The 7,901-nt window shown below is 37.3% G+C and overlaps 1 long non-coding RNA gene across 2 annotated transcripts; it reads left to right on the top strand.

Annotated features, from left to right (window-relative positions):
* The first annotated feature begins 1,318 nt into the window (after window positions 1–1,318).
* Window positions 1,319–7,241, top strand: LOC133446442 (uncharacterized). Of its 2 annotated transcripts, none has more exons than XR_009782838.1 (3): window positions 1,319–1,340; window positions 4,537–4,752; window positions 5,665–7,241. It is a non-coding gene; the product is annotated as an uncharacterized LOC133446442 (long non-coding RNA). The 2 variants fall into 2 exon arrangements; XR_009782837.1 differs by lacking the exon at window positions 1,319–1,340 and adding an exon at window positions 1,602–1,659.
* The last annotated feature ends 660 nt before the right edge of the window (window positions 7,242–7,901 follow it).

Here is a 7,901-nt window from a genome sequence, read left to right as displayed (position 1 = left end):
GCTTTAGACGGAAGTGACGACATCATACCATAACATCCGGTTATGAACCCGGCGGCCTGACAGAAAAACCATAGATAACCGTATATAATAATATAATAATATATAATATTAATAATATATAATATATATAATATAATAATAAAGATATATAAAGGCTCAGCGTAGGTATGATAAAAAAGTCCTATATGTTACTGACTTGTTGGATGTAAATGGCAATTTATTGCAATTTAATATATTTGTAGAAAAGTTTAGTTTAAATTGCTCTTTTAGAGAATTCAACCAAATCTGTAGAGCTATCCAACTTCCCTTGAAATACATGATAAAAAATATTCTTACATACTCAAATGTGATTGTCAAACTGCCTAATTTAAAAATCAGTGAATTGAAATTTGGTGAAAGAAAGTGTAATAACAAAATACTTGGAAATGTGTTTAAAGAAAAGCTACTCAATGATATCAAAAAATCTACAAAAATTAAGATAACAGAAAATGAAGTAACGTTAACAAAGACATACAGCAGCTACCTTAAATGGCCAATTTCACCCAAAGCAAAAGAAATTCAGTTTAAAATAATAAACAATATTTATCCTGCCGCTGAAACCCTAAGGAGAAGGTTCAATTTTGACGTAGATCCTTGTATATTTTGTAAAACAGAACACGAAACAATTGAACACTTATTCTTTTCTTGTTCAGTCACAAAGCTTTTTTGGCAAGATGTTTATCGCTGGTTAAAGATTGGGATCAACAACTGTATGTTCAGCAAGTTTCAGGTCATAATTTATATGGATGGTCTGCCAAAGAAGGTATCAAAGATGTTGAACATAATTCTAATTTTGGGTAAATATCATATACATAAAAATAAATGGAAAAACAGCAAACCCTCCATAGTATGTTTTAAAAACGAAATAAAAAGTTATATAACATCTATGAAGGTACTTTCAAAAGAAAATCAGTCTATAAATGATTTATATGAAACCATGTTAAAGTCTCTTGCTCTTTAATTTACAAATTTTGCTACGCTTAAACACTTTTGTTGAAACCCCTGTGATTATTTTATTTTATGATTATTTTATTTTATTTTTATTTTTTTATTTAATCTAGAAGATTATCTTGGAAAAAAAATGTATAGATTTACATATTCGCTTGTGTGTTGTGAACTTATGTTTCAGTTGCAAACTAATGTTTCCTCAAAGGAATTTTGTACTTTTGTAATGTTGAATAAAGTTTGTTAAAAAAAAAAAAGTAGCAAGCGGCGGAGTCTCCAGCGCATGCGTCGTTCACCGGCGGCCATCTTAGGTCGGGGGACTCTTTTTGGTGCGCTATCGTTGTTGCTGTTGGAGGGTGAGTGGTCTGTACAGACAAAAATACTCATAACTTGCTGAAATCTTGATGGATTTACAAACGGTTTGGTTTATTATAAACGTCATTAACGTGGGTATGATTCGGGATGTATCTTTTCTTTTCAAAAAACGACTTAATCATGCAGCCTTTATATATATATCTATGTAAAAACCGCGCATACGCCGAAAAAGTTCCTGACTTCCGCGTTATCGGGCCCATAGAGCATGCGCAGTTGAGTCACCTCCCATCATGCCCCGGGGCAATGAGAACGAGCAAACCACGCTCTGGACAAGCGCTGCGCGCCCATGAGTCCTTGTGGGTGAGTTAGAGGTAGTTATTATAATACATCCATGGTTAGCCGGCTTCTGTCACTGTACTGTACAGTAACAATTTTGGACAGTGTGGGGGAGCCGAATCAGATTTAAAAAGATGCACAGACATGACACATCTCTTTCCAATGCGAGGTTTAAAGTTTCGGACAGAGCGGTAGGTGGTTGGCAACATAGACATACATGCGTAGACGCCGCATCGAGCGCTGAGCCGTACGTCAACGTCGCCGCCATATTGGATGTGGCAAGACTGCGCTGTAAACTAATACAAGTAAATGGACTTATTTTCATAAAGCGCCTTTCTACAAAGAAATTTACGTTTTACGTCTCATTTATTCATTCACACACGCACCAATATACTTGGGAAACAGTTAGGTACCAAATACAATATATTTTATTTTCTCAGATGGCAAAAATAAGAACTTTATTGTTCCCACATAGAAGTAATTCATGTTTTATCAGCTGTAGAGAACAAGGTAGTGCCGAAAAACAATATATATCCCCCCTCACAAAAATAAGAAAAACAGAGAAACATATTTTCTCATCAACAAAGCATATTTTACATAAACATATTTAAACATTTTCAAGTAACAAAATAACATATTTGAACAATTTTTCAGATTTTTTCAGTTATTTTATTGTCTGAAAAATGGATTTTAAATATGTTTATGTAAAATATGTGGATGTATCACTATCCAATAATGATCAAAATTGGAATAGAAATACATCAAGAGGGGGAGCAAGGACACCAAGGTGGAAGTTGGGTGAAGCAGATTGGGGTGCATTCCAAATAATAAGTGACGACAGGTGTGTAAAACTACTGGGAGAGAATTTAACTAATATAGAAGAAATGAATGGAAGATTGGTAGCAGCATTGATACAGACAGCAGAAGAAACTATTCCAAAGAGTAGAGGAAGCATGCGGAAAAAGAGTTTGCCGTGGTGGGATGACAACTGTAGCAAAGCTATAAAAATGAGAAATAGAACATTCAGACAGTTGAAAGCTCACCACACAATAGATACATTAATCCAATACAAAAGAGCACAAGCAGTAGTTCGGAAAACAATAAGGTGAACAAAAAGGACATACTGGAGACAATACTGCAATAAAATTGGGAGCGAAACACAGCTGGCAGAAGTATGGGGAATGATTAGGAAAATGAACGGCGTAAAAAAAAACTTTGAAATACCAGTGTTGCATAGCAATGACATAACAGCAATAAGCACTGTAGAAAAAGCAGAGCTCCTCGCAAAGACGTTCGTGAAGGTACACAGCTCGGAAAATTTATCTATAAAAGCTAAGCAGTGTAGCGACAACACCCTTGCACAAAATTTAAGAGGTGCAGAAAGAAGAAGCACATTGTCAGGAGAAGAACTAGACCTACCGTTTACTCTATTTGAGCTGAGGAGAGCAATTTTAAATGCACGACAAACTTCACCAGGGAAAGACTGTGTATGCTACAGCATGTTAGCTCATATGACGGATAGTGCACTTGAAGTGGTATTAAGATTGTTTAATAACATATGGGACACAGGCAAACTCCCGTCGACATGGAAGCAATCAGTTATAGTACCAATATTAAAACCAGGTAAAGATTCATCAAATCCCTCTAGCTATAGGCCCATCGCATTAACATCGCAGTTAGGGAAAACTATGGAACGGTTGGTGACGGAGAGACTGTCACATTTTCTTGAGAGTAAAAACCTTCTCTCCAATTACCAAAGTGGATTTTTTAAGGAAAGAGGGACGATGGATAGTGTCTTATGTTTAGAGGCAGAAATAAGAAACGCTCAGACCAACAGAGAAATGGTGATTGCTGTATTTTATAATATTGAAAAAGCATATGATATGTTATGGAAGGAGGGACTACTCATCAAACTCAATAAATTAGATGTAAATGGGAAACTGTACAATTGGGTATTAGATTTCATGTTTGAAAGAACAATAGAAGTAAAAGTGAATACAGAATATTCTAAAATATATCAAGTTGAGAACGGAATACCACGGGGAAGTGTCTCCTTTTTAATATCATCATCAATGATATTTTTGAGCGTGTCGAACGAGGTATAGGGAAGTCATTGTATGCTGATGACTGGGCATTATGGATAAGGGGACGGAATCTCTCCTACATACGGAAGAAACTGCAGGCAGCAATTATGACAGTGGAGCAGTGGGCAGATGAATGGGGTTTTAAGTTTTCTATTGTAAAAACACAAGGAATATGTTTCTCTAAACGTCACAAAGAGATCTCCTTGAAAATATATGGCCAAAAAATTGAACAGGTCAGTGTTGTTAGGCTGCTTGGAATGTGGTTAGATGAAAAGCTGACTTGGAGGCATCATATTGACAAAGTGAGGGATAAATGCAAAAGAGTCAACAACCTCTTAAGATGCCTTTCAGGAAGACAGTGGGGTGCAACCAGAGCGTTGCTGCTAAGTATATATCAGGCCATCATGAGAGCAATGCTTGATTATGGATGTTTAGGCTATCTAGATCATTATCATTACACGACTCAGGATAGGGCACACAGGACTGAACAATACACTACACAAAATAGGTAAACACCCTGATGGCAGATGTGACCAATGTGGGCAGGCTGAATCTGTTCAGCATGTGTTGTTGGATTGTGAAGGATATGAGGTGGAAAGAAGGACATTAGCAGCAGCAGAGGAAGCCAGGATGGCTTTAAATATGGGGAACTTGCTAGGAGTAGAGTCAGGAGTTATGCTCAAGCATTTGATGGCATATCTGAAAGATACAGGGCTACTGGAGAGGATTTGATTTCCTTATTTAGTTTTAGTTTTATTTTATTTATTAATTTTATTTGTATTTTTCTTTTCTTTTTTCTTATTTTTTTGTCTACTAGTCTACTGTTCCACACTCCAGTCCAGTAGGTGGCGGAAATTCAAGTTGGTTTGCCAACCGCCAATAAACACCATTGAAGAAGAAGAAGAACACATCTCTTTCCCCCACACATCTGGACCGTTGAACGTGTGATCGACCCAAACAACGACAAAATGCCGTCCTGTGCTGCCATCAACTGCAGCAATCGATCAGATGGCAAAGGACCAAAATTGTATAGGTATGATATTTTCAAACAAACAATTTTTTCAGTCCGTATAATCAAATATCTGTCTATATAACATATCCCTGTTAGCCATCAGACGAACGCTAGCTGTCACTACGGGATGTTCTCACATCCATGGGTGTTCTACATACCGTAGTAGTAGCCTAGAGTAAATAAACACATGATAAATGTCATTTAATTGGTTTTTATCCTATTTTTTCCAATTGTGAGAATATCACTTTTATGGTTAAATTAAAAAAAAAAAAAAAAAACGTAGATGAACATTTAGTAGCCCGGGCGTTTAATATGCTAAATCCACTTGCACCCCAGGCGTTTAAGAACCAGGCGTTTCTTTGCAACAGGGTACAATTTATTTTTGCATTGAGCAGCACCAGACCATCATGCAAAGCACAGGGATTTCACCATCGACCACTGGAAAAAGACAGTTTGTCTAGATTGTCTGTGTTACTGTGACACAGGGAGCCAATCAGCAGTGATGGCGGTAATTTCAAAACTGTACATTAGTGTATTTATCTATTTGTCGTCCAGCGCGACCCGTGCGTGCGTGCGTGTGTGTGTTTCTGGCTGCATGCGAGAGAGGGGCTGACTGACAGAGGTTGGAGTCGCTGTTGAAAAAAAACGTTTCTTTTTTTTCTGTGCTGTTTTTTACTATAGTAAACTAAACACCCCCTCCCACACACACACACTACCACACACAAAGACGTTCTGTTTTTGTTTGTTTTTTTGTCTTTTAGTAACCTGTTGTCTATTTTTTAGTCATTGAACCTGGAGTCTGTAAATAAAGATATACGTGCATGCAGTCAATAAATCAAGTCAAAAGTAAGAAACATGAGGTCATTACAGGTAGGAAGTAAATAGAGACAAAGCATGACATTTACACACACTTAGAATTTTCTTGTTTTACAGATTTCCTTTGGGTGATGTTAAGAGGCTGCGACGCTGGTTGGACAATGTGAGGCGGAAGTCTTGGGCACCAAATGAAAACTCCAGGCTGTGTGCACTGCACTTTGAAGAGAAGTGCTTCGTTTTGAGCGGTAGAGGAAAGTGCCTCTCTTCAACAGCTGTGCCCACTATCTTTGACTACTCACTAGAAAGTAAGGGATTGTCAGCCCCCCACAAAGTAAGTGCAAGACAGGCACATGTCACTGATCACTGTTACACACAAAAACACACACCAAATGTGGCAGAGGTCTGTGATAGAGACAGTGTCATTGTGATACAGGATTCATCCAAAAGCCAGATTGTGTCTGATGTCCTGCGTCACAATTACACTCAAAAACCAGTAGAAAGTATCAAAGAGGAAATTGAAGAGCCAAATCAAGACACAAGTGCATCAGTGGAAACTACAACCACAGAGCACAACTATATTGTGAGGGAACCCCCAAAATCACTAAAACGGAGGTGTTCAATGGAGGAGAAATTAGAAATTTGTCGAAAAAAATTGAAACTGGAAAAAGAAAAAACAAAAAGACTCATGCAAAGAGTAGATACCCTGGCAAAGGTCATCCGCACCCTGAAACAGAAAAAAGCCTGATTTCTTCTGGATGTGAAGAAATGTTAGAGAATTCCTTTGGTGGAGTTCCTAAGGAAATCCTCATCAGAGTGGAGCATGGAAAGAGGTCCAAAGTGTCAGATGAATTGTGATCATTTGCAATGATTCTGCACTTCTATTCCGCCAAAGCTTATGCTTATGTGCGTGAATGTTTTGACCTTACTTTGCCCCATCCTGATACCATCCGGACCTGGTACAGCAACGTCTCTGCAGACCCAGGATTTACCAAGGCATCATTTTCTGCATTACAGGCTTATGTAGAGGACAGGAAAAAAGAGGGCAGGGAAACAATTTGTGATGATGGATGAAATGGCCATCAGAAAGCATGTGGAATATTCTGCAGGGAAATTCCACGGATATGTAGATCTTGGCTGTGGCACAGTTGGTGACAGCTTGCCACCAGCAAGAGATGCATTAGTTATCATGGCTGTTGCTGTTGATCAATCCTGGAAAATCCCTGTGGCATATTTCTTAGTCGATGCACTGACTGGGGAGGAGCGCGCAAACATCATCATGCGACGGACCATCTTGTCATTTTGCCATGTTAAGAGCACTAGGTGCTGATTTAAATGTAAATTCAATGAGGCCCTCATTTCCTCATCCTGCTGATACCTCTCAAGTTGTTCATGTGGTTTTGGATGTGTGCCACATTATGAAGCTGCTCAGGAACACACTGGCTGATGCAGCTTCACTACAAACGCCATCAGGTACAATCAAGTGGCAGTACATTGTGGAGTTAAACAAACTTCAAGAGGCAGAAGGACTGAGATTAGGAAACAAACTGAAGATGGCTGTTACGTGCCACAGAGGTTGGGTTCTCTGTGTCTCTGCATTTCCCTTCCACCTTTTCCTCCCCTCCCTACCACTCATTCTCTGCAGGTCTGAGGTCCATAACCATAGACATATATAAAGGCTAGATGACTCGTCCGCGCTGCTACGACGTCGTCACACGGCGGCCATCTTGCCTCAGGAGAGCTTGCTCACTTTAACATTGTGTTTAATGGTGCCGGTACTGCAAAACAACCATAACTTGCTCAATTCTCAACAGATTTTCAAACAGTTTGGTTTGTTATGAACGTCAGAGATGTATGCATACTTGTGAATAATTATAAACATTGAAAAACGTACTTTTATATGAAAATAACCAAAACAGATAGCTATGACATGGTTTTTATATTAAATCAATATTTCCATAGTATTCTTAGTAACATTTATATTTACATTATAACATATATACATATATATATTATTACCATATAACATGTATATATATACACAGATGTTATAATGTCATGATATAAATACATGTTATAATGTAATAATATATATATATATATATATATATATATATATATATATATATATATATATATATATATATATATATATATATATATAGATATGTTATATGGTAATAATATATATATGTATATATGTTATGTAAATATAAATGTTACTAAGAATACTATGGAAATATTGATTTAATATAAATACCATGTCATAGCTATCTGTTTCTGGTTATTTTCATATAAAAGTACGTTCTTCAATGTTTATAATTATTCACAAGTATGCAGTGTCATAACTACATCTC

The sequence above is a fragment of the Cololabis saira genome, chromosome 6 (genome assembly GCF_033807715.1).
Source record: "Cololabis saira isolate AMF1-May2022 chromosome 6, fColSai1.1, whole genome shotgun sequence".
Taxonomy (NCBI): Eukaryota; Metazoa; Chordata; class Actinopteri; order Beloniformes; family Belonidae; genus Cololabis; species Cololabis saira.
This window is presented reverse-complemented; position numbering and strand designations above follow the sequence as displayed.